The 26,752-nt window shown below is 47.1% G+C and overlaps 1 protein-coding gene and 1 long non-coding RNA gene across 5 annotated transcripts in view; one reads left to right on the top strand and one right to left on the bottom strand.

The window, feature by feature from the left end:
- Grin2b (glutamate ionotropic receptor NMDA type subunit 2B) overlaps positions 1 to 22,178 on the bottom strand; it is a 457,560-nt gene extending 435,382 nt beyond the window's left edge. Inside the window, exons 1-2 of one of the 3 annotated variants that reach the window (XM_075982484.1) lie at positions 21,931 to 22,178; positions 20,532 to 20,966 (exon numbers count right to left, since the gene is read on the bottom strand). The gene's annotated coding sequence lies outside the window, so the exon portion shown is untranslated. Of the gene's footprint in view, positions 1 to 20,531; positions 20,967 to 21,335; positions 21,513 to 21,930 lie in introns of those variants that run through there. The other 2 variants (XM_075982485.1, XM_075982486.1) reach the window with 2 other exon arrangements.
- Positions 21,622 to 26,458, top strand: LOC142855888 (uncharacterized). 2 transcript variants are annotated; one of them, XR_012911561.1, is made up of 4 exons: positions 21,622 to 21,840; positions 22,067 to 22,176; positions 23,735 to 24,394; positions 24,917 to 26,458. It is a non-coding gene; the product is annotated as an uncharacterized LOC142855888 (long non-coding RNA). The 2 variants fall into 2 exon arrangements; XR_012911560.1 differs by lacking the exon at positions 21,622 to 21,840 and having other exon boundaries at positions 22,036 to 22,176.
- The last annotated feature ends 294 nt before the right edge of the window (positions 26,459 to 26,752 follow it).

Genomic DNA, 26,752 nt, shown 5'->3' with positions numbered 1-26,752 from the left:
TGTTATTCGGGACACCCTCCCAGGAGAGCTGAACGCAGGGCCCAATACTGAAAGATGTGATGGGTATGGTTTGACAGAACAAGAGGGAAGAAGAGCTGATATCACTTCAAAATGAAGAGAAGAGGCAGGAAGGAAGCGTGCAGACGGGTGAGTGCTGGGAGATGCTGGCTAGGGGCTAACACACAGGAAGAGAGCTGCTGGGGTGTGAGCCTGGTCAAGCAATGCGGGCTTGGTGGGAAATTTCCCTTTCCTAATAAGCAGTATGGCGAGCCACCATGGATTTTTGAACAGAGGAAAACAGTGTTTAATGGAGACAATTCTAGCAGCTGTGTGGAGGGCAGAGGCAGGCAGGGAAGCCAGCAAGAGCCTTGTGCTAAGCAGGCGACCATAGAGATGGAAATGAGACTCAGAGGCGCCCATTCTGAGGAAGAACTGGCAAAGTCTGGCTGGACTGGAAGTGGCAGCTTTGGAGAGGGAGCCAGGGGGAGTGGGTGCCAGGACAGTGTGCCTTTGCAAACAGCAGAACCGCTAGGGAGCGTGTGGCCATTGAAACAGAGCAGGGAGGAGAATGCCGGGTCTTTTTTCTCCTTTACTATTTTTCAGTTCACGGATATCGTGCCAGGGGAGATTTTTTTATAAACCGCTGGAGGTATAATCACATGCTGGAAATGCAGATTTCAGTGCCCTCAAAATCAGTTTGAAACTGAAACCATGTGAGAAAATGAGACCTCTAAGGAACGGGGGTGGGGGGAGCTGAGCAAATGGGAAATGGGAGCTAGATTGCATCTTGAGAAAACAATAGATGGAAAGCCAGGAGGTATTGCTGGTTTCCTTGATCCCATGATCCCACCATAACCATTGGGGGCTGGTTACCTCTTTCCTGCGGGCACTACCCTGGGCAGGCTAGGATGTTTGTCTGCATGCTAGTCTCTGCTAGATTGTTAGTCCTCTCCCTCTCTCTCAGTTGTGACAACCAAAAACGTCTCCAAATATTGCCAAATGGACCCCAGCTAAGAGCTACTGGCGGAGAGGCGATTATGGCTTTCAATTGTACCCGGCACTGTTCTGAGCGCTTCTGAGGTATTCATTTATTTAATTCTCAAAACAGCATGTTGAAGCAGCTGTGGCTGTTATTATTCCCCATTATTCCAAAAGGACATAACCAAAAACCAGAGGTTAGGAGCCCTTCTAAGTTCCAAATACCAAGATCCGACAATGCCAGGCAGTTTGTCTCCACGGCCCATGGTTTGCTCTGGTTTGGTTTAGTTTGGTTTGTTTTGGTGTTGCTGTTTGTTTTTAAAACAAAAAGCTCTACTGCCTTTTCTGTGAAGGTAGGGATCCTCTGTGAAGACAGGACTCTCTAGAACCAGGCTGAGTCGAGGGTACTAGGTAGATGGGTGAGATCCCAGAATCATGTCTGAGGAACTGGGACGGCAGGGTCCTGAGGAGGAAACAAGGACTCCAGAAAGAAACTGAATTGTGGTTTGTATCAGTGGGTCTCAGGGGAGAGTGAGAGGAGCTGTAATCTAGGCAAAGTCCTGGCCTGGACAGCTGTAAGGAAGAGTAACACCGACGGAGAGAGGACACTTCCTAGCCTGCAAGGGGCTGGTGTGCAAAGGAAGTGTGAAGGAACTCACAAACTGAAAATATTGACTATCTTCTTTGAGGACAGAAAACAAAATAAGGAACAACACTGTTGACCATTTCGTCTGAATAACTGAATAAATAATCACTCTATTAAGATCAGACAAAGTCCTTCCCTCCGGGCAAGCTGGGCTAGCCACTCAGGATGAAAAATCTAAGAACAGTTATTTCCACAGCATGAGGAGTTATGTGCATAAAATTACAGTGCTAAGAGCATTTATTTCATCAATCCACAAAATCTTCAAGAAACCGGAATCTAGGGGAATGGAGCCCAAGTGTGGCTGGGAGTCACAGGAACTCCTCCATCACAGACATGGCAAGTGTGGACACAGGTGATGCCTGACTAGTCCACACCAGGGCAAGGAGCAGGTCAAGAAGATCCGAAGGATCGTTCTCAAGTCTGACTGTGTGTCTGAACTGGTGCATACACGGAGAGCACCCATGCCGGTATCATGGAGCTTAATGAGCATGCTGTACAGTTTCCCATATCCTGCAAAGGAAGGGCCTCTCATTCATATTTTCATGGTCTTTATCTTTATACACACACACACTCACACACATGCACACTCTCACATGCACACACTCATGCATGCACACTCTCACATGCACACTCTCACATGCACACACTCATGCATGCACACTCTCACATGCACGCTCTCACACATGAACACACACATACACACTTTCACACATGCACACACACAAGCTCACACGCATGCACACTCTCACATGCATGCACACCCTCACAGTGCACACAATAAGCACACACTCACGCATGCACACTCTCACATGCACGCACTCACACATGCATGCAAACAGGCTCCTTCACAGAGAGCTACAGGGAAGAAGACTTCATTTAAACATTTCCCTCCTGCTGCATCGGTGCTGGAGCCCAGAAGCAGGAAGAAAGCAGGCAAGCAGTAACAACGAGGCTCCTTTTGACTCTGCGCCCTCCTCGTTCCCATCCCTATTCTGGATACAAAGGGAGATCTGGACTTAGTGCCTTAAACATCTGTTCTCCAGCAGAAAGAGAAAGGTTGAAGGATTCAATCAAGTCCAATATTTCCCGCCAGCCTCTGGTTATTAAACTCAGATTGTAACTAACTACACTCATTTTGAATAGAATAAGCCCTGAATTGCTTGTGTTCTCTAGCAGGTGCCCTGCCTGACACAAATAACCCAAACCAAAGCATTAATTCAAAAATTGCCTTACCGTGTGCCTTTTGAATATTTGACATTCTGTGATTTAGAAAATGAGCATCTCTGATCCCTTTCTAAAATGTATGTTTGCCACCATTTACAGGCAGAAATAAGATAAAGGGATTTACACCTACCAGACCTCCGCTCTGGAGAAGACTGTCCTGGATTGTCCCAGTGACTGCAACACCCAAGCAAGCCGGGAGGGGCTGGCAGCAGGCAGGCTGGCTGACCTCCACAAAGAGGTTGCAAAACCTCCCTGGAGTCCAGACTGAGCTTCCCAGGGCGGCAGAGCAGCTGTCGCACGCTGACTCTCCCCCAGAAGTGTGCCAATCTTGCCACTAACTTGTGGGCTGGGGGAGGACGGAGCAGCAGGAAAACGACACAGCCCCTCCCTGGGGATCACAGCTGGCCAGGCGTTCTAGCCACTTGGGTCTCCTTCCAGATGTCTAGAGGGGGAACCATTTCCTGACAGTTCAATCACCCGGCATCTCTTGCATCTCCCTTCTTCTTATTTTTTTCTCTCCCCTTCCCTAATTTTTTCCACGTTACCACAAGAAGGGCCAAAAAGCAAAAGGTTCTACCACCCTAGCCAACCCCGTCTTTCCCTATTTCTGACACTGTCTAGTAATTCAAGACACCAAGGCCTCAAATCTCTTTGCATAGGCCACCCCCTATTCCCAGATACTCCCATCACCTCCTGACACGATGGAGTTCCGTGGCTTTGACGTCTCTGTCACAAGCAAGAACACACATCAATATGGAGAAAGAAAAGAAAATGCAGAACACCTCTAAGGGCTGTTACTCCTTTATCTTACCCTACTGAGAGCTCTAGTCTCTTACTCACAGGAGGTGGACAAGACAGGCAACCATGCTGAGTTTTAAATGCGTAACCTGACCTCGTCTAACCTTCACGTAACCTGCTTTGGCTTCTAGCCAAAGAAGCAGGTTCCCTACCCAATGTCACTCACAGGCCAAAAAAAAAAAAAAAAGCAAATTTAAGAGTCCAAACTCAAGTTCCTTTGGCATCAAGTCCCTGCTCCTGGCTCCTAAGAAGGCTGTCTCTGGGGATTGGTACAGTAACCATCTTGCACGCTAGATCCCAGCTTCTAAGATTCCAGGTTTGCCTTGCCAGGAAAGCTGCAGCAAGCCCAGTCTGCAAACCCTGCAGACATGGAGTAAAACAGTCCTGGGAAGGCACAGGCTGGCCCAGCAGAAGAGAGGCCTGTCATCTCCCCCTCCCCGTTAGAAGGCAGCCGGGATACCAAAGGTGTCTGAACTGCGTATCAAGCTTGGGGAGGAAAAGAAGAGCGTATTGGAAATTTTAAAATTCCTCTCTCTGGGGTCCCAACGGTGAATGAAGCCCAAGGATGCACACTGACACCAGGAAGAGACTGGGTCAAGCCAATATTCTGTTTATTCCCATATTATCTGAACCATGTGAGCCCCGCTCAGGATCCTTCCTCCCAGCGCCCTGTGTAGCTCTGTCAGCCAGCTCGCCCTCCTCCAGGGTTGGCCTCACATCTTCCAACACACCGTCTTCTCCAGATATGTCTTCCTGAGTCTCAGTCCTGGTCCTCCAGCTCTTGGAAGATAATTATTAACCCTGACCATCCTGCCCCAAGAAAGCCACTGTCATAGAAATAAGAAACGAACAGGCTGCTTAGTTTTATTTTTAAAAAAAAAAAGCCGTGGTCCCAAGGAAAACTGTCCCTCAAAACCCTCCTCCCTTTCTCAACCCACATAACCAGATGCATAGCTACCAGGTGTGCTCTGGGCTCATGTTCTAGAACCACACTGGCAATGAAACACAGGGATTCCATATCCCTTAATATTCCAACTGGAGAGACGTCTGAGCCTGGTGGGAAAGTGGCCTCTTCTGGAAAAACGATCCAGAACATTCATTTTAGGAGCTGCTGATCAACTGGATGTGTAACTCACAGGTAGTGGTAGAAGTGAGGGATGCCCGAAACAGAGTGGGGGAGGTGGGGGGATGGTGGAGTAGCCCATAGAGGCAGTATGCTAAGCTACGCTCAGCCCCCATGGTTGTGCTCCTGGCTAGCAGCACACACCCCCTCCCATTCTGGGAGCTCATCCTTCTCTTCAGAGAGAATGCGGTGCTTCAGCTGTCCCTGGTCACTACAGCCTGGACTGTTAGGAGAGGATGAGCTACAATGCCCATCACCCCAGGAGAAGAACCAGTCTGATACTAGGTGCTCCGGGAGCTTCAGCCTCTTAACTCTGCCGCCTCCAGCCACCCTGTTGTCCCCGCTAAGAGGTTGCATAGGGGAAATCAAACCTAACTGCTTTTATTTCTCCTTGATGTCATAGGTCACTTTCCCTGAAGCCCCGCCCCCAAACCCATCCTCCTAGCAAAGTCATGGATCCCTAAGGATCTCGTCCTCAGAATCTTGCCATTTTGCATCTTTTTTATATTTATTTATTTATTATGTATACAATATTCTGTCTGTGTGTATGTCTGCTGAATCTTGCCATTTTGATAGCTGCCATGCCCTGGGCTCTTCAAGGTGTTGGTAACTGACTGACTCCACAGATTCTCAGGTAGCCATTTGTGCTAATGATTTTGTAATTTCCAGTCACCCCCTCTTTTTAGAAAGGGGACATGCTGGCCTTTGGATATATTTTCTCTGTCCTATGCAATTTTCTCCAGTGACTTCCTCTAGCCCTGCCGTGGTCATTTGTCTGCTAAGACATTTTAACATCTGTCACTAAGACCCGAAGCTGTTCATTATTTTCTCTGAAATGAATGTTTTGAATTCTTTCTAATACTAAATTGGTGGGTTTTGTTCCCTAACTCAAACTAGAATCTAAATTACCATCACACACACACACACACACACACACACACACACACACACGAGGCATCATTATATATCAATAACCAGTTCTCAATTTTATTTCTGTTTTAATTTTATTATGTTTTATTTATTTAACTTTTCAGAGGACAACTCGTATGAGGTTAGTTCTATCCTTCTGCCTTACAGATCCTAAGGCTCGAACTCAGCACACCAGGCTTAGCAGTGAGTGCCTTTACCCACTGAAACCATCTCACCAGCTCCCAGTTATATTGTTTTATGTTTTTGGTCATGAGCCTAGTCTTTAATGGCTGAGCCATCTCTTCAGCCCAACCCTGCTTATATTTCTAAGAAATTAACAATAGTGTATTTCGTACCCTTGCTCTGTGGAGACCTTGCCTTTATTTCGCTGCTAACATAATTTTTTATTTCCTAATTATTTTTTCTGAATATGAAAATAACAATCCTGTATTGTAGAAATTTTGTAGAATAAAGAAAAATATGAAGAGGTAAAAAGATAATTATCTAGTTCCTACCCCTTTATGTCTTTTAGATTTTCAATTCCATTTTTGAAATTTCTATTTAACTATGTGTGCTGCAGGGACTCTTGCATGTGGAGGTCAGAGGACAGTCTGCTAGAATAAGTTCTCTCCTTCCACCATGTGGGTCCTGGGGTTTGAACTCTGGTCCCCAGGTTTGGCAGCAAATGCCTTTATCTGCTGGGCTGCCTCACTTGCCCAGTCCTTGTGCCTTTTACCTGGAATGCTAAACTTGTCTTTGCAGGTTTTATGGCCTTCAGCATTCCTGACTATGTCCACCAGCCCTCTGATGTGCCTTTTCTTCTGACAATGAGTTCTTTGTGCACCTGAGTGGACACTACCAGGCATGCTGGTCTACGGTAACAACATGCTCTCCTAACCTAGCCGCAGGCATGGGCAAAGCAGAGGAGCTCAGTAGTGAGAGCAAAAGGAGCTGGGCATGAAATCTAGCCCCTCCTCCTCCTTGGCTACGCAGCCTTCACAAACGTGATTCCATCCCTCACTTTCCTCATTCTTGAAATGGAAATAGTAGTTGATGTCCAGGACTCCTTGTAAATAAAAATCATAATGTGCAGAGAAAGACATTTATAAGAAACTTATAAGAAGCTGCAAATGAAAAAAAAAGAAGCTGCAAATGCTGAAGAAAAGCAGAAGTAAGTCGTGCGGCTCTCTCTACCCAGTGTGCTTCGTCTTCTCCAGAACTTCACTCTCAGAAAAACCTGCCTTTCTATCAGTTTCTCTTAAGCCTTCTTACAGTTATTCATTTTATTCTACATTAGATAAGTTCATAGTGAATTTGTCCAAGGTGTAATTCAACCTTTAAATCCTCACTTAATGAGTCCCTATGTGTGACTCTCTTCTGCATTTTTCTGCACTAAGAACACATCTTCCAAATATTATACCAAACATGTCACCTTGTGCTCGTGTTTTATCTTTCCAGGTATAATTGGATGAAACCCTCATAAAAGTCAATGCTGGATTAGATCTGGAAGCCTGTGGGATCTAACAGCACCTACAGACTTCATCTATGAGACAATTGAGCATCACCCCTCCATCTCCCAAACTGGCTCCGATTAGAGCTGGTACCAGGTGAGGAGCAGAGGTGGCCATGGTCACTAGGGCTCATGGAAGACTTGCTCTCACCAAGGCCTGCTCGAAGTGAAATAAGCAGAATTGCTGATGAGCCAGAACGAAAGACAGAGAATCCAGCACTGCAGAAAAGTGAGGCCGTCCTCCTCGGCAGCCTGGCGGTCTGAATCCTCAGGTCTTGCCTCACCCTCTGTTTTCAGAATGTGCAATAAGAAAGGATGATGGCACTCATGGCCAAGAACGTCAGAACCCCAAAGGGGACACAAGTGCTGGGGACACAGCACACTTCAGCCCCTGCTCATCTCCACGACAGTTACAGCAAACACATTTCTAGACGACTGTCCTGGGCATGTCCTCTGGCTGATGCGCACACTGGGAGAAAGGAGTCCGCAAACACCCAAACAAACCCTCACCATGTTTAAAGCCCATGGTGCATCTCCTTCCCTCCTTCCTCTATCCTCGTTATGTAGGGTTGAGCACACACTATGTACCTCCTATGTCTGGGACTAAAAGTCGCCAAGAAATGTTTACTGCAAAGCTGTAGAGAAGAGAACTTAGTGGGTGTCTCCAGCCTGACTCATGGACTCTGAGCCTGGCTCTTTCACTTATGCTAAGCAGGCTTTTAACTTCTCTAGGTGTCTAGGTAGCCTAATCTGTAAGATGCAGACATGATACTCATTTCGCATCCCTCCTGGGGTTGTTGGAAGGTTTACATCAGGTGATGTAAAGCCCCACAACATGCCAGCAACATTGGCCAATGTGCACAGAGCCAACCCTACGTTAGGCCCACACAGGGACACAGACTGGGTGTTGTTTTTGCCCTTCAGAAGGTGACAGGCATTGGGTGCAGACACAGCACAATACCTGAGTGGGGACTGTGGAACCCAAAGGGCATGGGGGTGGAGCAGGAAGACCTGGAGCAGAGGATCAGGAAGATGGACTAGGCATAAACCACGCGAGGTGAGACGAGGGGACACCGTACACAGAGTGACAAGCTGGGAGGCGAGGCTGCCTTTCAGACTATCCTCGGCTTCTGTCACCAATGCCATCTCTGCTCTTCTTGGATCATGTAAAGATGAAAGATAAGCCTGGGGAAAAAGTTCCATACATAAAGCTGGAAAGATTAGTCTTGCCCTTCTTTCTGACAAGCATTTATCTAGTGTTCTAGATAAATACTGTGAAAGAGAACCTGGGAAGAAGACGCCGACCAAAGATTAAGAAGCTCGGGTCACAATGCCTGGGTGTCGCTGCTCTGTGTTCGGAATGTCAGTTTCTTACCCAGTGCAGCCTTTCTCCCCTGCTGAATGCATTCTGTTCTCCAGTCCACCGGGAATGGATGTAGCACATGGAATGCCCCAGGGTGCATCAAAACCTCAGAGCAGGACACAGTTCTTAATAATGATATTGCCATGTATAGATATTGAGCCTACGGTTTGAAAGGATTTTTACATTTTTCTCATTTGATCTGCGATACAAGTCCATGCCCTAAAGATGTCATTTTACAGACACAGCAGCAAGTTTTGTGAGGTTACAAAGCTTGCCAGAATCACATACACCAGCCTGGTGGGGCCCTGTGGGACCTGATCCCAATAATAAAATTTACACTTGTGGCAGAAGCCAACATGGAAGTGCTATCCCCCGGCTGTCATTCTCTGGTTCTAACTTGACTCTCCACTAGAAGTAGAAGTTTGACATGGGCTTCAGAATAGAAAGATGTACATGAAAATGAACAGTCTTTAATATGTCCATGATTAAAGGAGCAGGGAGAAGAGGATGACTCCATGCTGGGGAAATTGAAATCTTTAAGTCAGAATAGAGTATATTTACAGAATGGAAAGAGACCAAAATTAGTCTGCCCAAGCCTATTTGTATATGAAAGAAGACAGCGTGCTGACCGACCAGACCATGAATGTCTCACTTTCATCCTTATCAAATTAAATTAAGGTCCAGAAATTGGCTGTTTTGGAGGAATGCTTATTTTCGTTTTAAAAACAACTTTGCCTTTTGCCAAGAGTGAAGCCTAAAGATGGAAATTCTAAAAGAGATTTGCTTCCGCTGGGATGTCAAAGTTCGTCATGGTAGAGGTTTGGGGAGATAGCTCAGCTATGTGCTTACCTCTCAGTTGCAGGGAGCTGAGTTCGAATTCCTAGCACCCACAGAAACCTGTCATCACACTCCAATTACGGGTGGAGACGGGAGGATCCTAGAACTTGCAGGGCAGCCAGTCCGGCTGAGTCTGTGAGCTGCAGGGTCAGTGAGAGTCCCTGTCTAAACAGTAAAGTACCGAGAGACTATGACACTCCGACCACCACGGGTGTGTGTAGACACACATGAACACACACACTCACACATACACGCACACACAGAGTCTATCATGCTAATGAGTTCCTCTGCATGCCACATCGTCCTGTATTATCACACAGCAGAAGCTGTCTGTAATTTAAGTGCCAGGGGTTAGTTAAACTCAGGAGACGTAATTTGGAAATTTGGCTGCAGTTTACATCTGGGTATCCCCTAACTCTCTAATCCTCATTTTGTTTGTCTAAGGAGCCCAAATAATAACACTGGCCTTAGAACGAGGATTAAATGAGATGAGCCAGGTCCACAGAACTCATGATATTATGGCACACCACGAGTATCTTTGGCCAACTCAAGACCCCAGCTCCATAGGGAGCTGTCTCAAGAGAAGATATGGTAAGACCTTGTGTGACTGCCATATTTGGGCAGACAGCTGTAATTCTCAATCCTTCGTTCCTCTACAAACACCCTAACATTTCTAGCTACCTAATTCCAGAACCTTCTCAGTCCTTTTCCTCTAACATCTGTCTCAATAACATCGAGGCAAGCTCCATCACTATCATAGGCTCCCTCCTATGGTCACGGAAAGATCACTCGTGAATCTCAGTGCCAGCTTTCATCCTGAAGCCAAAGAATCTTCATAAACAAGTACAGGATAAAGAGGAGAGGCCGTAAACCTGAGTGACAATGATCCCGTAAGTTCTAGAAACTCCAGGGTTGGAAAAGGTGACAGTGTTGGGGACAGCAATGAAAACCCCTGAAGAAGTTTGTTCCCAGAGCCGTCTCAGAAAGAGTGAGGCAAACTGAAAAGGAGTCTGGGGTCAAACAACTCAAGAAAGTTTATTTCTTCTAAGGGAGACCAAGAAAGGCTTCATGGTGGATACTCCCTTTGTGGTAGAACTGGAGGAAGGATTTAAAGAACACAGTTAAACTTGGCATAGCTTTTGAAAGCATCTGGACTATATCCCAGCAAAGTGGAGGGGTGGAGGAGGAGGCTCATCCCATTAGCATTGAAGAGGGGGGTTGGGGGAGGGGTGCATCCCTTCAGCATTGATGTGAGGGGGCTGGAGGAGGGGTGCATCCCTTTAGCATTGAAGTGGGGAGCTGGTGGAGGGGTGCATCCCTTCAGCATAAACTGTATCTAACTAAGCATGATTCTGTACACTCAGCTTCAGCCCATCCCACTTAAAGCAGCTAGATGTACTTAGAGGGCAAAGAAACAACGCAGAGCGGATGTCGGCTCAGCGCTGCCATTGGCCATGCCATCTTTACCACCTTTTCCAAGTTCTAGGCATGCACAAATATTCTGTCCTGAGCACCGAGGACACAAAGTGACATCGAACACAAATCCCCTGTCATCATGGCGTAGGCAGTAGGCAGGGGAACAACGGTCTCACAAACAATATTAATTTCACTTCCCCACATCAGCTCTACGTGTTCCCTTTGTCAAACACCGAATGGGCCACCCAATCAAGGAATGTCACGAATGTGCACATGTATTTACCCAGGGTAGTTCTTTTGAACCCCATCTTGGAAAAGGCCAGGATTTTGACAGTGACAAAATCTTCAAAGTACTGACATTTTCTCCATGCCCCCAGAAAGTTGCGAGCATTCCTGGGGTGGCAAGAGCCGCAAACCACGAGCATCCACTTTGGCCCTACAGAACTCACAGGAAGGAAACCTTGAACCACACAGTAGCCGATGCCAGGACTAGGGCTGCAGTGTCTTCAGGTTCAGGATGCTCTGCCTATGAAAGGCCACCCGGCAGAGGGTTTGACATCCGGACTTTGACTGGTTTTCCCCTAAATATTTCGTGCCCCCTGAACACCAGTAGCGTTCCGATCTTTCTTCTCTCCTCCCCTGTGGCTATTAGCAGATGTCCAAAAGAGAACAATGGTTTGTCTTTGAAAAGAAAACAGACCCATAAATCTGGATTCTGTTCTTGCCACTGTGCATTTAGCTTCACATTTATTTAAGAACAGGGAAGGGAGGAAGCCGAAGAGGAAGGATACAAGAAAACTATTAGCCCAGCCAGCCTAATAATCGGTGATTAAAGTTACAGTCAGAAAAGAGCGACGTCTTAATGCCTCCTACCCTCTGCCTTCCCTCCGTGCCTTTAATATCCCAGTTCAGGCACAGGGAGGGAGGGCCACGGGGCCTAGTGAATTCCAACTGCTCGGGATAATTGCACCATTCAGGGCCCTCACCAGTCAATCAGGGGCTGCTTACCCAGCCCCATTTATTAATAGTTTTCCTGCATGTACAGTGGTACAAAGGAGTGAAATGAGGCTTTCTCTGAAACAAGAAATGGGGCACCCTCAATACCATCTCAGTAAAGCAGAGGATGCTAGCAGAACCCAAGGCAGCTCACCCTACTTCATAGACGCACCTGCCCCAGGGCATCAGGAAAAGCGTCTGCCCTGTGCTTCCTAACCTGAAACACCAGGCCTGTGTTGGTGTTGGGAGAGATCAGACCTGGGGTCAATGGAGCACTGTCCTTAATCCAACCAAGGTTTCTCCCTCTGTGAGCACTCTGTACACTCAATGACTCCAGATCCCAGGCTCCGGGACCCTCTCCCGGTTACACAACGGGGTCTAACTGTAAAATTAAAATGCTAGATTGTGTCATGAGGAAAGATGCTTGTCAGTCATCAAATATGGCCCCTCATGCAGCCTTAGGGGCACATCTCTGTCACAAGTTTGAGGCCAGCCTATGCTACACACACAGTGAGTGTGAGGCCAGCCTATGCTACACACACAGTGAGTGTGAGGCCAGCCTATGCTACACACACAGTGAGTGTGAGGCTGTCCTGGTCTACACAGTGAGACTGCATATAAAATAAAACAAAATAAAATGGCAACACATTAGATTCCCCTAAGAGACATTTGGACTGGAAAGGGAGGGGGAGAGGAGTGGGGGGAAGGGGAGAGGGGTGGGAGGAGGGGGAGGGAAATGGGAGGCTGGTGGGAGGAGGTGGAAATTTGTTTTTTTTTTTTCTTTTCTTTATCCTCCTTTTATCAATAAAAAAATTAAAAAAAAAAAAAGAATAGCAACTGCTTCAATTCTGAGATATGTTTATGCAAGTGTGTGTGTGTGTGTGTGTGTGTGTGTGTGTGTGTGTACGTGTGTGTGTGCGTGCATGCATGTACTCTTGGGTGTATATAGAAGTGAGGGAACAATTTCAGATGTCATTTCTTATACATGGTTCATCCTGTTTTTCAAGGAAAGGTCTTTATATGGCTTTGACCATGCAGGTTAGGCTGGCTGGCCAGTGAGCCCCAGGACTTCACTTGTCCGTGTCTCCCAGGTGCTGGAATTACAAGCACACACTGACATTTCCAGCTGTGTTTTTATTCCTTGAGCTCTGGGGCTCGAGCTCAGGATCTCAGACTTTGACGGCTGAGCCATCTCCCCAGCCCCTCCCTGAGAGTTTTAACTTAGCAGTGTAGGGTTGGACCTGCGCATCTTTTTGAGATGTTGAGCTTTTAAAACTTGCTTTCTTTTACACTCTGCTGCTGAACCGAGGTGAAGGAGAGCTGCATTACACCATTGCCTTAGAGAAAACCAAGGCCCCGAGTCAAAGCTCTGCACACAGTCATGAGGCAAAGAGCAGCACACATCCTAATACAAACTTCCACGCCCCGAGACCACTTCCCTTCCATCACCAACTGATAATGGAAACGGAACCTTACAAACATTCCTGACACATAAAGGGAGCCCTGAGTTCTGAAGACTTGGCCTACAGTGAGCGCCCATCACTGGCTAACTCAAGGGACACCCGTTCCGAGGTGACCAGTGGAGAAGAACTGCGCAGGCGGTGAGGCACAAAAATAAGATTCAGTGGGCAGACCCATGGTTTCCCCCATGTTGCTAACCTTGGGACTGCATTGGTGTTTTAAAATGATAATTGGTTGTGGGAGAGGGACATGAAACAAATACAGGGGTGCCTACCAGCATCATGTGTATGTCGTCTCCCCCCACCCCCATAGCATGCACACACACACACACACACATACACAAATCATATGCATCACTGTATGTGAATTTTATCATTTTAACGTATTGCACATTTGATGCATTTGGTGATTTGGGCTACTGTCCAGAATAGGTAGTCACTGCACAAGCATCAAATGTACACAGGTATGTGGAGTGGGGGTGGGGGAGGGGTGTGAGGGCTTTCTGATCTCTGACCCAGATGCTGTAGGGGTGTGAATAGACCATGGCATCCGAGAATGGGAGCCTTGCTTTAGAAAGTCTGGTCGCTTTCACAGAGAACAAGCTGTGGGAGGAAGGATTAAACACACCACATAAACCACAGGAATAGTTCTCCCCATTTTGTTAATAATGTAGCGCTTTTAAACAACATTATTTCACGAAGTCCTGCAACTCCAAAGAAACCAGACCTAATTTCCTAAGATAATACAACCAGTCAAAGTCATGAGCAAGTCTCCATAAAGACAAAGGAGAACTTGAAAATTTGATATTTCTTTCTGGAAGAGACATAGATTATGAATTATGAATGGTTGAGCCAGTGAACAGAGACCCAGAGAAGAATGTGAACCGGGGGAAAGGGCCAGAGTAAAGGAATCAGACACACATTGTCCTCGTCACTCTGTCCTCGGGCGATCTCCTCTCCCTTAAACACCCATCCCCAAGGGAGAACAGGTCTACCATTCCACAGGTCCAGCCTGGACTCCGCTCTGCTCCACTCTCCCGTGCCCAGGGAAGGAGCAGTTTTATTACTGCCTCTACTGCCCTGCCCCTCCAGTCACCTTAGAATGCGTGCCCTTTAAGTCAGCCCATTTATCCTCCCCGTATCTTCATGCCCACAGTATTCTTTATGGGCAATGGACGTTTTAAAAGTTTTCAAGCTGAAAGCTAATCCTGGTGGCAACTGTCTGTAGCAGCAGCCGTTCGGGAGGTTAAAGGGGGAAGATCATGAGTTGAAAGCTATGGTAGGGTACATAATGAGTTCAAGGCCAGCCTAAGTACGTGGTCTCAAAAGAAGTGGGTTTTTTATGGGTAAGGGAGATAGGGGATGTATACAGTGATAATTACCTCACATACACAATGCCCTAGGTTCAGTTCCCAATACTGGAAAGATAAAAGTAAAATCTTCAGCTAGAGCTTCATAATAAGCTTGTCCTAATAAAATGAATACACTTCACCAAGTATGGAGATTGGGTGAGAGTGAGAAAGGTAGCGAATGTGGAACACGCAAGCCAATGAAAAGATAATTTAGGAACCATCCATTCAAATTCATCTTCCCATGCTGCATCTTAAGCAAGAGGTGACCAAGATGGCTCTTATAGTTCCTACACTCAGGCATCAAACAGAGCAAAAATTTCTACAGTATCAGGATATTCCAGTAAATGTGTTGTGAGGTTCCTGGGAATAACGGGCCCCTCTGTTCTCATTGCCCTTCTGTTAGAGAAGGCAGCTAGTGGGTGAATGGTGCAGCCTTCTACCTCACTACTCGAGAAACGCATGGGGCCGGGCCGGTCCTTCATTCCAAGTAGCCAGGCCTGGGCTGAGATCCAGCTCTCTCCTTGGACACAAATCAGCTAACAGCTGTCCCTTTCTTTGTAATGGCCATCAATAAAGTTAGTTGCAATCCAGTGGTCTAAAATGAAAACTCCATCATTTGCTCATTCTAGAGGCAGGTCTAACAAATCGGGTGAGGAGTCATTAACTATAGACTCACCAAAGCAGCAATTAGAGAGCCTCAGTCCTCACTCTCCCCTGGTCACTTGTGATCAGAGAGTCATAGCTGGAGAAGCAGCACACTCCTGTGCTGGTCGTCAGAGATGCAAGACACGGAGGATCCGTGTCTACGCCAGTGGTCCTACACCGACGCATGCTCCTTAAATGACCTTTCCCCCCTCGCCTCCAAAACTCCTGCTTATCCTTCAGGAAAGATTTCAAGTATAAACCCTCCCATGAATCCCTTGCGCTTCACCCCAGCCCACTCTCGCCTTTAAAGGTCTTAAGCTCATGTTGTGTCCTTCGAGACCTCCAGGATATAGGTTATCTGCTATGAGAGGACGCAGAGCCGATTCCCTTTCCACCGCTGGATTCATATTGGCTTTTTATCAAGTGTTTATTGAATAAGTGAATAAGAGCAAAAATCATGAAGATACATTAAATTAAAAGTCAACAGCAGTGTGGGGGAGAAGGGAGAAATGAGTGTTAATAAAGATAAACTAAGAAGTGGAGAAAATGAGAAGACAACCCCGACCAGAAAACATACACCACGGTCTACATGGATAGAAGAAGTATAAACAAAAAATATAAGAAGCAGGTAAAATTAAACATATAGTTGTTTTCTTATTAAATAAAAAAAAAGCAAAGATGCTGTAGGGCCAGAAAAGTAGAGAGAGATTCAATATTCACCATGATGGCGTTCAGACATACAGATGGTGTGGCCCTAAGCCTGTCATACAAGAACTCTGACGTGATAAACTCAGAATATCAGGCCTCTCCCACAGACCTATCGAGCAGAGTGTGTATTTTTGTAGCACCCCCTGTGACTTCTAGATGCAGTAAAGTATGAGAAGTAACGATGGAGCCATCTGAAGTCCACAGACAACCGCCACCTCTTCTGCGATCGATGGTGTATTGCAGGACCAATAGTGTGCGGCCTCTCCCTGCGCACTCTCCTGAGGTTTTTCCAGGTTTCTGTCATATGCCTGTCTCTGCACTGAGTACAAACGATTCCAAGATTAAAATACACAACTCTCCCTGCCCTTGAAGAGCTCGTGAACTTCTTAGAAAAGGAACAGGGCAAAGGTGCCTTCCGAGCCTCAAATACGTGCTAGCAAACACAGAAAGGACAAACAATCACAGTGCTTGGGGCCGCTGAGGATACTGCTCCAAGGGGACAGCACAAACATTGGGTTTCTCCCCTGCCAGCCTCAGCTGATGGGGACTTGAAAGTGACAAGAAGGAAATAAGATACTAGAACACAAAGCAAAGAAGAACGGCCCCGAAACTCACATCTCTCTAGTCTACAAACCTCGAAAAGTTCATCCGCCCAGTGGATGGGAGGAACAGTCACAGACAGGCAGCTGGAGTTGCATCTAATTGCATCCAGACCTCAGGAACCCACCTCCTCTGAATTCTGCGTGCTCCCTCTACTGACTGCATTCTGTTCTTCTCATCTTCCCATCTGGAAGATAATGCCAATTCAACCACTAATCTCCTCTCCCTGGAGCTTTCCTCCACGGCTATGAAGAGGAGAGGCGCTTTAATAAACGTAAACATTTCATTACACCAGCAACTCTTCGGATCTGTATTGTTTACAGGGGAGCGGTGCGGTAGCACCCAGTCCTGGGTAGGGTCATGGAGACTGAAAACTGAGTTCACTGAAAGGAAGTAATTCTTCAGGAGAATGTAAAATGGCAAGGAAAAGGGGGGCGATCTTAACTTCTGCAGCCTCTACTCTTGACCCCCATCAAGACACCCGAGATGAGCAGGAGGTCATTTCCCAGCTTCCTTGTTAAAGACAGAGGCCCCTCATTTGGAACACCTGCTTACAATTTACACACCGGCCAGGTCAGCCCTGGATTTCTTCTCTTCTCCGGTTCTAGATGTTAATTTGAGTTCAGGGCTCCTTCCTGTCCAACTTCCTTTCCCCCATTTCCTTCAGTGTTTCATAGTCCACGAGCATCAACTAAATGTTTGCAGTATCTTGTAATACTGGTGAAGATATTACCTTCATTTGGTTCTTGAAGAAGACATTAGAGGGAAGAAATCCTTTCCCTGGACTCATCATAGCCATACAGCAGATGGAAACACCCTTTAAAGGTGGTGCTGTGCCCCAGGATCCACTCGGTCCTGCTCCTCCCATCATGCAACAGTCACTTGGTCCTCTAGCTCTTCGTCTGTCAACCCCTATCCCTGTGTTTCTAAGATGGCCATTGACCCTCCCCATACCCGGATGGATGGTGTTGAAGGTCTGACAAAATGGCCAGAGTTCTAAAATCATCTTCCTGGAGATGAAAGAAAAGCTCAGGGATAAAGTAGTCCCCTGCTGTTCATCCTCCCTCCAGAAGAAGCCGCTCTTCCTAGCCAGCCTTTGCAAACCCAGTACCTGGTACGCAAAGTTGCGACTAAAGGAATTCTCTCTCCTCCTCTGCCTCCTCTCCTGTCACTTTCACTCCTTACTTTTTCTGCCTACCTACATCCACCCCTGACAAAGATCACACAGCCAAGAATCTGCACATGGCCAAGCTTCCTAGAGCGGGAACCAACAAGAGAGAGAAATTAAGCCAGTCAGCGGCACGCCCTGCTTCTTTCCCTGCACACTGGCATCTGCCATGCCCTTCTGTTCCCTGGCCCATCATGCACCACCATACCTGGAACCCAGAAGTAGAACCACTTGTGTTAACTACTCCTGTTAAAGCCACATCCTTGGTCTCGCGTTCCTGAGTCGCCATGTTCTATTAATTTTCCCTTAGTTACCAATCACAGGCTCTTTGATTGCAAGTCAATTTGTCCTTCTTCCCAACAGCAGTGTCACTCCTTCCCATGCCACCCACGCCACAAGAGTGATGCCAAAAGGCAAGAAGACAAAGAAGAACCCAATCAGCTCTTTATGATGGGAAGGGAAGAGAGCCAGAACAATGACCCCAGGAAGACCCAGAATGTCACTGAACCACAGTCATGGGCACTGCTCACAATGATGGGACTCACAGATTCCTCACCAGAGTCCCCAAAATGGCTTTGAGTTCCAAGTAACCTCGGGCCACCTGTGGCAGTGCTTCCTTGACCCCTAGCGAGTCTTTTCCACCTCTCAATTCTCTCTAGCTTTTTCTTCCTCAACACTCCACCCCTTTAACCTCTTCTCCTTTGCCTAGTGCCTGGGCCAGGGCCAGAACCAACAGTGACAGTTTGGAACTTGACTTCACCTTATTGACGTGCATGATGAAGGAATTGGCTGTGACCCTGCCCAAACCCCCTATTGATCTTATCACCAGGGAACATTCCCAAGACCTACTCCCATTTCAGAGCACTGCCACAGGCAACCAGGATGCCAAAGAAGCTGTGTGCCCCGCCGACACCCGCCTCTCTTTGTCCGTCCGTGCATCCGAACCCTGGGCACATGGAGCTCACGTCCTTACCCATTCCTCTCTTTTACTTTGAAGTGAAATTAAGAGTTCATCCTCCCACTTGGGAGGATGAGACGTAGACAGGGAGCCAGCTCAGGTGTCTCAAGGTGAGCACACACCAGATAACCTCAGCTATCTGTAGACGTGGTGAGAACAGGGTTCAGACTGGGATCCCACCCTCTCCCTCGCATTACACCATGGTTACAGATTAGTGTTCCAGCAATGAGAGCTCAGAGAATGAGGCCTAGGGGAGAGGAACAGTCGATTTAGAAAGCATCCTTATCCATCTTTAACTGGACAATAAAGAGCTATCGCCTACTGTCATTTGGAGTGACTGCCAAGGACTTTCCACTACTTCCCATACAACCCTTTAGTATTTTTAGATTGTTTTTAAAGGATGATTATTTTTTGAAATGACTTGGTGGAGGGGGCAGGGGATGTATTTGGAGCAGGACTATTGAATGTCCATGGCTCAACTCCATAGTTTTGAAGACCTTTTCCCAACCTCACTCCCACCTGAGACTGTCTTTGGAGTTTGGAAGGTATGTGGTCAGTGTGGAAAGGTGATGAGCAGCCAGACCCCCATCTTGGCCCTCAAGCCCAGGATGATCTGATTTTTCTCAAGAGTTGTCTTGGCTCGCCTGAGTGACCAGCAGAAGGGCTGTTAGCTAAGCTGCTTCCATTGCTCCTGCTCTTTCTCTTGTCAAATGCTGCCCAACAGATTGGGCATAGTTCACATATTGTCATATTTTTATAGATGTATTATATATGTGATACATATTTCACACGTAGAACCATCTCAAATATTGCTAAAACGGATGAGAGGATAAAAATTAAAATATCAAACCTATTTTTGCGGGTACAGGGCGAAGACATGCAAGCAGCACATCTCTTTGTTTAACACAAAGACTCACGTGTCGGGTTCTGCACCCCTTCCACATGCACGGCGCTTTAGAACTCTGCAAGATAGCCATTTTGCGAGAGTGTGGAAGTAACAGTTTGCTTGGAGGATGTGTGGGTATAAATAGATGTGTGGACAGAAGGAGAAATTTACAGCTCGGAAAGAATAGCTCACGGGGAAAGATACAAATGAAAGGCAGAATGTTGACAGGATCCCTTCTTTTCCAGTCTAAGGCTGAAGTCTTCTGTCTGCAGAATCCAGGTGTTCTAAGACCAAGCAGGTCCCCCTCTGCACCTGCCCCTCTGAAATAGGGCTCCTGGGGTCTGTGGGCCTGGTGTCAACCCTCTCTTCAGACACCAAATAGCTTTCGGGGCAATAGCCCCAGTAATCCCAACCATTATGCATGCATGTATGTATGTATTTATGTCTTTATGCATTTATTTATTTTTCCAGAGCATGTAAAGGTAAAGACAGGAGATAGAAAAAACAGAAATGAAGATGGCAAGGAAAAAGACTCAGCTCGGAGAAAAATATCTAGATGCCCATCAAGGTTTAACATTAGCTCTGGGTGAATAAAATGCTGTTTAAGTAAGCAAAGCATACAGGTCCTGGCTGGCTGTGTCTGCATATAGACATACACCCCTTACGCCCTCCAACATCTTGTGTGCCTGCATACACCCACTCCCCACCACCTTCCCAGAAAAAAAAAACAAAAAACAAAAACCTGTTTGATGACAGAAGGAAAAGAAATAACCTGGAGATTCCCTTCTTTGTCACAAAAGTCTTTTCCCCCCAAACAACATTATTTTGATAGCATGCTATTTTTTTTTTCTTCCAGAAAAAAAAAACCACCATCTGGGGGACTGGAAAAGACAGACAAAAATGAAGCATCCCTACCCCAGGTGAGGAGAAAGAATAAAATAGAATGTGCCCTACCTTGGTTTGTAGAAGCCAAACCTCTAGGCGGACAGATTAAGGGAGAGAGCATGTTGGGAATATCCAGGGTCCTCTTCTCGCTTGCATATCCACATAAGAAAGACGGAGGATAAAGGAACGGAAGAGATTTAAAATCCAATGTAGCGTAAATTTGGTTTTAATCTTGTGTCTTGAAGAGATGCAAATTCAAAGAAAAAAATAAATGCAAAGGGGAATCTCAGGGTGTGGAAAGCAGCTCACAATGCAGAATCCAGAGTCATTATTCCATGTGCATGTGAGGTTAGTGGCCCGAATATATATATTTAAGGAGTCTTCTGGCAATTACGGTTTTTTTTTTAAATTTTTGGAGCTTTAGTAGAGAAGTCTCTGTGTGAAGAAGCTCGGGGTTGGCTCCGTCCCTCCGTGGAGCATGGTCATTCCCAAAGCGTCCCCTTCCTAAGGGGGAAAAAGAGGAGGTCAGGGTTTGATTCGCGTGTCCCCCGGAGGGTGAGCAAAATGCATGCCGGAAAAATATATATGTATATATCAAGTCGTTATAAGAAAAGGGGGGAGGAAACCCTGCATTTCCCACAGAGTGCACGCGAGAGGAATTGAAAACAGCTGGCACCCATCTATAAATAATTCAGAAAAGGTCTGCCTATACCATTCCTGGGACAGGCATGGGTGAGAGGTGGGGAAAGCCAACCTGAATGGAAGAGAGGGAAAGGGGGAAGTGGGAAGCAAGGAGGAAGGCAGGGAGAGGAGGCTCCACACAGCAGTTCACACTCACACACTCGCGCGCGCGCACACGCACACCATCCCCACTTAACTCGCCAGCGAGTGCGGCCCCCAGCCCCATCTGCAATGCTGCTGACATGTCTGGCTCGCTCTCTTCATCTCCTCCGACTGGAGAGCCTCCTCCCACCCCGGGCTCGTGCTCAATGGGTTCTGATTGTGCACCGGCCGCACACTGGGCATTTCTTGGAAGGGGCACACTGACACGCGCGTACACACGCCCCCGACGCGCACGCGCCCCCGCGCGCACTCACACTCACCCCCGTGCACACTCACGCCGCCGCGCTGGTGTGCAGCGCACCGGGCTGCACCTGCAGCCAGTGGATTGGACTGGAGGGTCGCAGCGCGTGGCTCCCGCCGCGGGCACCGCTGCCCAGCCTCTCCACTAGAAGGGATTAACCCCTCAGAAAGATCAAAGGCGGTCCTACCCCCCTTCTCTCTTCCCCAAAATATCCTTTTGTTAAAAAAAAAATAGCCCTATCCAAATTACCAAGTGCCGGGTGCTGCTGGATCGAAAAGCTGTACCCAACACCAGGTTGGTTAACGGTGCCAAGGTTTCGACCCTTTATCTGCCTGATTTCCCCAAATCCCCAAAATTGAGACTCCAAAGCGAGCATTTACGTACCGGCTCTGAGCGCCTCCGCGGTGGCAGTGTCCAGAGAGGCGAGGCGGGTGTTGAGGTTTGAGGGGTTCCCTTTCCTGCAAGGCAGGATGGATGGATCAGTCTCCGGGGTTGGGAAGTTCACTAGGACTCTTTGCAGAGCCGAAGGAAATGCATTCGGACGCCAGCCCCGCTGGATGCCGAGGATGGAGAGGCAGCCTGACCCGAGGAGCGCTTCTCCATAGAGCCAAGCCCTGAGATTTCCTAGAGGTGAAGGAGCCCAAGGAAGTGGTGCTGGAAAGGGGGTGGGGGAGGACCTTCCTTTCTCAAAAAAGAGAAGAGGGGGGTGGAGAGGCAGGAGAGCCCAGATTCCAGTTGGTGATGATGGGAGCCGGGGGAGGGGAAGCGGGCGGGGGCAAGTCAAACGTTCGGCAGCAGGAGAGGAAAAGCAGGGGAGGAGGGGGAGAGTAAGAAAAATGGGTATTAATCACCGGCGACGCTGGGAGGGCGGGGACATCAAAGGTCTTGGTCTTGATTTGGGTCTCACACTCAGGAACGTGCCACACAGGAGCGCGCTCGCGCGCGCTCACAAACACACACACACACACACCCTACCTCTCACACTCGGGCTCAGGAGGAGAAACCTAAGAGGCAGGGTGTGTGTGCACGCGCGTCCTCTTGCTCACCACCCCCCACCCCTCCCCACCCCCAAACCCCCTCCATCACCCCCTCACTCCTACTGCTAAGACTCTCTTGGCTGAGGCTGCTTCTCACGTCATGAGCTGGGGGAAGTGGGGTAGCAAGGGGGGTGGGAAAAGCTTATCCCGAGTCCGTGGCGCCTCCTCCTGGCCGCGGAGAGGAATAACAGCGATGTAGGGCGGCTTAGGGGTGAGGGGACTAGAAGGTGGCCCCCATGGACCACCTCTCAGAGCTGCGCGAAAAGCTCAAAGGCGGCACCGCAGACGGACACTGAACACACACACCCACCCCCCCCCCCCCGGAGGACGTGCGGTCTGGGTGCTGGGCGCAACTAGAAGGCTGAATTCTTGCCTTCAGGGAGCTTAAGGTCTGTCTTAGTGCAGCAAGATAAAGGAAAACAATAGGGAACCAGGTGAATGTAATTAAAGGCTGAATTGTACACATGGTGAGTGTGTGTGTGTGTGTGTGTGTGTGTGTGTGTGTGTGTGTGTGTGTGTGTGTGTGTGTGTGTGTGATTTTTCTGGCTGCTCGGGAAGATTTGAGGACTTTGGGGTTCTTTTTTGAAGTATATGGCGTATTTTTAAAGATCATGAGAAAAGATGATAGACAAACGAATAATCCCCATACAAAATTATTTTATAGCGCTGACAAACCCAGCTTCTCAAAAAAGGAAAACAGCATCCATTTCTCTCCCTCTTCTTAAGTTGCTTTATGTTTCGGGGGTCCTCGTGACCACTTGTAGTGTTATTTATTTTTCAATATTACTATTCTTGTAGATGCATCCTTCTTGTCCTCACCCGTTGTCGCTTCTTCAATGACCCAGAATATGAGGGTAGGGTGAACTTTATAGCGGTGAGACAATGGGCTTCACAACCCTGCGAGGGTGTGACCTGAACCCACAGGAAACAGTGCTGTGTGGGGAGCAACCAGGGACCTCTGGTCCCTAGAGCAGGCAGCACAAGGAAGACCTGAGGCCAGATCTCAACAGCGGTGCTGTCCTGCTCCCTGGACTTTCAGGCTTGCTCTCGGAATGTGATGTTTTTAAAACATGAGAATGGGAAAAAAAAATACCGCGTGTTCACAAGCCAGTTACTCTCCCTGTGACCGTTTTGATTCCTTCCCAAGACAGGGTGTTCGGCTACCCTTCGGACAGCTGTGGAAGGCTCCGCTGGCAGCACCCAGCAGTGGTCGCAAGCTCTCTCTGGGCACCTTGCTAGCGGCTGGAAGAAAGTCCAGATGCCCAAAGCCAGTTCCCAGTGGGCCCTTCAGAAGCACTCCGTCCTGGGTCTTCCAGAAATGGTCATCTCCTTCAGAATGGGGTCCACGCCTCCGCAAGCACTCCTGTGAGCTGTCAATCGATTTTCTAAATTTCCTTTGCTTTTGCTTGTCACCTCCTTGGCCACCTCCTCTTCCCATCCTCCTTTCTACAAATTGCATCTTGCTCTCTTGTGTTTTCATTCTCCTCTTTGCCCAAACCCAACATTTTCATTTCAGCCTGTCCACGTTTGCTAGCGGAGAGCAAAGAAAGAATTCACATACCCCTTGCCGCCAATGCAGCCTACTCTCTCCTTTGGGAGTCTAATTCAAGGACTTACTTCCTCTGGGCATGCTTTTTAGTGACCTAAGCCTAAATTGATTTCTGTAACAATTTCCGGGATTTGTGAGTGAGAGGGGACATTTGCCCAACATCACACTCTGATTCTACCTGCCGCGTGTAGAGATGCGTAGCACAGTTGACTCCACTGGTTATCTCGGTGACCGAGAGATACATCTTGCCTGTATCATCCAGGTATGTGACATATTACTCGTACCACACACTGGGTGAAGAACTGGTTATCCAGAAAGAAAAATAATAGCCCTATAGCCATTTGCGTTGAGCCATGCAGTACTATTGGCAATTCCAACATGACACTCTCAATCACATGAAGTAACCATATTGACCTATAATAAAAAGAAGATTTCATGAGGCTCACCTTAGAATTGTATTCTTTGGTATATTTCCTGTCTTCCCAACGAGCTGCTTAGTTCCTTTTTTAAAAAAATGAATTGTTCTGAGAATTTCTTACTGTACTTTATAACATTTCCAGCCTTCCTTGTGGCTTGGTTCCTTAATGTGTAGGCTTATTTAGAAAATTAGGGATTTTCTGAGGTCACTTTCCTGCGTGGTTTTTCTGATGCTAGGACTAAGTCACCCTAGAAACCAAGGGAAAGGTGCTAGCCCTTCTCCAAAGTGTCCATTCGCCGGAACCAAGGGTTAGTTCCCTTTCACTCCCAGCCTTCCTGGAAGCCACTTCTCTTTCTTTCCTTTCAGAACTTGGTTGAACTCAAGGCCCTGCACTTGTGGAGAAAACGCTCTACTACTAAGCTATATCCCAAGCCCCCTTCCTGCTTTTATTTTGAGACAGCCTCAGGATGTCACCCAGGCTGCGCCACAGGTAGCCCAGGAAACCTCGAACTTGAAATTGCCCCACCTTGGCCCCCTGAGGAACTGGAATCCCACACCTGAGCCACCCAGCCAGGCTTCTGCCATCCATGTGTGGACTTCTCACAAAAATCCACAAACTTCTCCAAAAACTACCTTGGGACCACTCAGACGCGGGAATTTGTAATGTTATTTTCCCTGCTTTGCAAGGAAGACATTTGCTTCCTCCTATTCTGCCTACAAGGCAGGCACTATCTCCAGGAGAAAATGGGGGGTTGCACTTTGAAGCATTGTGTATTGAGGAAAGTCTCTTGCCTGGGGCTGCTAAGGACATAGTTGAATGTATTCTGCCAGCTGACTGGACTCAAAGAGAGAGGGTTGCAGAAATGCTGCAACCACTTGTCCTTCAGCTAATGGGCAGACATAAAGCCCATACCTTGCAAGACTATGTGTGTGTGTGTGTGTGTGTGTGTGTGTGTGTGTGTGTGTGTGTGTGTGTATGTATGTATGTATGCATATATATATATATATATATACACACATATATACACATGTAGATATGGCGATGGCCTTCAGATCAAACACTGGTGACAAGAGACGAGCCTGGAGCTTATAAAATTTAGGATGCCTGTTTAAGAGAAAGAATTTTTTTAAAAAAAAAATGTTGTGAAAGTGAATACTTAAAATGTGGAAATAAATCACAACAATTTAAAATTCTTTAATATTCATAAATGTTATGAAACAAAAAAATTTAAATACCAATTCTTGTGCGGGAACTGCCTGACACTCTGCAGCACTAGCTTTCTTGTTTAAAACACATACCTTGGAGCATCTATTCACATAATGGTTTAAAGTAACATGTCTATGAAAGTAATCAAATAACAAAACGATCCAAGCTGTTCTTCAGCATGGCCAGTTGGCAGCTGTTTTTCACTTTGGAGATAAATTGAGAATAATGACTGTCTTATTGGTAGGCATGAAATACGCTTTTTTTGGGAATTGTCAAGTTTGGGAAAGAATCATCAAATTTCATTTTTTATATGGTTGTAATGTTATAAGTATTTCAACTTGTCTTAACTAGCCTTAAATTATCTTGAACTGAAGACTCCGGTTTTTAACGGCTTTACAGGCTTTACGTTATCATTGCCGGTGTCAGGATTTTATCTCAAATCAGACAGAATTGAAATCTTTTTCTCCTAGGTGTCCTAGGTGAGTCACCCCACCTCACTAATTAGATTATCAAATAATGCTGGAGTCTGCTCATTATTTCTGTTCTGAATTCTCCTTTCTTCTTCGGGAACTCGGGTTTCCAGGCGATTGGTGTCGGAGGAGGGCTGCGACTCTCTGCCAGAGTACTTTCTGCTGATGGCGGTGCTCAGCCTCAGCTCTTGTTCTCCGTTTTCTTGATTTCCATCTGAGTTTTCTCTTGGTTCGTTAATAAGAAAATGCAGCTGGCGGACAGCGGGACTCTCTCACGATGGCCCAAGCAACGACCTTTGAGCCCTAGCTTGTTTTATTAACATGTCCCAAAGTGTCTTTCCAAATCATATTTGAAGTAAAAAAAACAGTCTTTAAATTCTTTCAGTGAATTATGTTCAACTTTCTTCATTTGGATTTCCGTTCCAAGCCTATAAACATTTTTCAGAATTTAGTGCTGATTTTTAAACTTTTGAGACCCTTTCATGTTGAAAGACCCCTACTTAGCAGCATTAAGTTAGCAGCAGC

Source organism: Microtus pennsylvanicus, chromosome 8, assembly GCF_037038515.1.
Source record: "Microtus pennsylvanicus isolate mMicPen1 chromosome 8, mMicPen1.hap1, whole genome shotgun sequence".
In the NCBI taxonomy this organism is placed as follows: domain Eukaryota; kingdom Metazoa; phylum Chordata; class Mammalia; order Rodentia; family Cricetidae; genus Microtus; species Microtus pennsylvanicus.
This window is presented reverse-complemented; position numbering and strand designations above follow the sequence as displayed.